Below are 3,019 nucleotides of genomic sequence, written 5' to 3' on the forward strand. Positions count from 1 at the left end.
CCAAGTTCACAGTAGATAATTCAGTCAGCTATAGCAAGGAAGAATGATGCTTCCTCAAAGGGCCGCAAGGTAAGTACGTTAAATCTTTGAACACTTGGATTAAAATGCTATTGTGTGAAAAAAGGGTTATGCGAATAAATTGATGTTTGGGGCTACGCAAAGTGGGAGAATCTACAGAAGCGAAGGTAGTGCAGAACTAGAAACCAGCCCCTTGATTTCACCTCCGCGAGGGGGCGAAGAAGAGCTTGTGAAGGTCTCACCAAGAAGTGTAATAAATTTGATAAGGAAGAGAATTCTGTGCATACCACCCCCACCCACACCACCACTAGTTTCAATGTCTTCACCCCCATCTTCGCCATACCACCTCTGCACCACCGCGAAGCATTATGGCGAGCACGATAAAGTTGCCAATGTTCAAGGGAGTAGGGAATGAAGATCCGGACCAATTTTGGTTTGTGATAAAAGTTTTATGGGAAGCACAGGGAGTCATGGATGACAATATAAAGAAGGCAACGTTGGTCAGTGCTCTGCAGGATCGCACACTGACCTGGTACATTAAACATTCCAATGACAATCCGAATGCGGGGATCGCAGATATCCAAGTTGCGCTAAACAAAGAATTTAGCAGGCCAAAGTTAGAGGCAAAACCGATCATTGGGTTTAAGGAAATTAAAATGCTACCAGGCGAGAACCTTTGGGAGCTAGATCAGAGATTGAAGTGCACAATTCACAAAGCTAACATGACGTTGATATATGGACAACACCATGAATGGTTTGTAGCATCATTAACATCGCATCTAAGGAACGCGTTGTCACAACAGAGGCTAACAACACAGGCCGAGGCCTTAGAGGTCTTGATGAGATTGCACGAGACTCCGATACAAGACCCCAACCTGGGAGTTCAGCAGATTCACGCGCAGTTGAAAAAATTGTGCCTTGAGATGCAGAGTTTGAAACAGGACAAGACAACTTGCCCAGAGGTGCATGATGAGGTATGGTGCGTAAAGTACAAGGGCTAAGGGCACGACAAGGACCATTTCTTGGTGTTCGTGAATTACCTCATGGGAGGAGAACTAATGCCATTAAAACCGGAGGCACAAGCAGGACCAAGCACGGCGCCTACATTATGGTGCGTGATTTGTCAGATAGGAGGATAGCATGTTACGGATAACTGCCATTTATTGTAGAAGCATACGCAGAATTCACAGCAATTGTTCTGTAATTTCTGTAGATCAGTAGGCCATGATGAGCACACCTGTAGAAGTTATGAGTTGATGATGGATTGGACTCCTACCTACAGAGTTCAGGCCAAAACGCGACCCCTTGACTAGAACACGAGGATGGCACGAACTGGATTTCAAGGACGCGGACGAGGCTGAAGTGGAGGAGGACCAAGAAGAGATCGCGGACAGCTGATATGTTACAATTGCGGAGGGCCAAGGAATTATGCCTGCGATTGTACAAATCCAACACAACCATCATGCTTTCATTATACATTGTTGGATCATGAGATGGAGGATTGTCCTACATTGATAGCGAGGTTGCATGATAAAGGAGCACTCCAACCTCCCCTGACTCAGAACCTGCAAAAGATGAGATCTGAGCCACGTGAGGAAGACCCTAATGTGAATATTGTGCTCTGAAGTGGAATTACGACAGGGGATGACAAAGGCAAGCAGCCTGAGGAAACTATTTGGGTTCGCAAGGCTCCAACGAAGGAATCGGATTTTGATTTGGAGTGTGCTAAGGAAACCTTCATGGAAGCCAAGAAGAGCTTCACTGATGCCTCCAATTCAGGAAGTAAATACAGACTAGAGCCGGAAATGGACCCATCGATGCTCACCACGTTCCTGGAAACATACATGGAGCTTCTGCGCAACAGTAAGGCTGTAAATGGAATGCAAGAACTCATAAATAGATGCGCTGGGACTGCACAAGGAGAACAACGTGTAGTCCGGAAGCTCGAAAAGCACACAACGCAAATGGGAAGGGAGATGAGATTGACCGCAGAGATTGGGGAATATGAGATGGACCAAGTGATTCTGGATCTAGGATCAGATGTGAACGTCCTGCCAAAGCAGACATGGGATCATATGGGAAGGCCTACACTGTAATGGTCTCCTATCCAACTATGAATGGCGAACCAGCAAAAGATCCTACCTATGGGGAGATTGCGGGGAATCACATTAGATATTGAAGGAGGAAGTGTGCTAGCAAATTTCGAAGTGATAGAGATTGTTGATAACAGCAATCCCTACCCCGTGCTATTAGGAATAGAGTGGGCCACTGACATGAATGGGGTGGTAAATCTGAAGAAGCACAAGATGATTTTTGAGAAAAAGTCTCTGCGCATGGTTGTACCTTTAGACTCTACTGAAGGATCGCTCTATACGAAGTCAGTGTGCAACTACGATAGCAACGATGACTTGGACTGCATCTACAAGATAACTGCACGAGAACAAGACTGGGTGAATCCGACCACGGATGGATGAATCTCATGGGAGTGCAAAAGCTCCTGCACTTTAGATTCGAATAAGGAAATAGAATGATGGCAAAACTAGTTACACGAGGTAACCACACTAAACTATAACATGATGACAAGATCGTTGCGTTGCGTATCGACAGAGGTGAGGGATCTGCCTACGTATGATGGGTTAAGTGAAGTGGATGACTTCCTGAGTAGATTTGAAGGAGAAGTGTCGGAACAACACCGTTTCGAAACTTTGAAGTGGGTACTGTGCGCTACACCTGTGAGGTGGTGGGGTACGCAGCAAAGAAGTTTTGAAGATGTTGGCATTTTTGGCACAGGTGTGGCTCTATGGTACAGGTGTTGTCCTTGATGGAAACTCACTTTGGTGTCAGATCTCAGTTTAGGCGCTCAGAATGAAGGAAATCTTGTATACGCAGGTTCACCTTGTCGAAGACGCGTATACACGTGGGTTATACGTTCAAAAGTCGTGTATGCGTATACACGCACTTTTATGCACAAAAAAGCGCGTACATGGTGGGAAACTTATTT

This window comes from Pinus tabuliformis, chromosome 8 (genome assembly GCF_031772625.1).
Source record: "Pinus tabuliformis cultivar Carrire ecotype Pingquan chromosome 8, CPIR1, whole genome shotgun sequence".
Taxonomy (NCBI): domain Eukaryota; kingdom Viridiplantae; phylum Streptophyta; class Pinopsida; order Pinales; family Pinaceae; genus Pinus; species Pinus tabuliformis.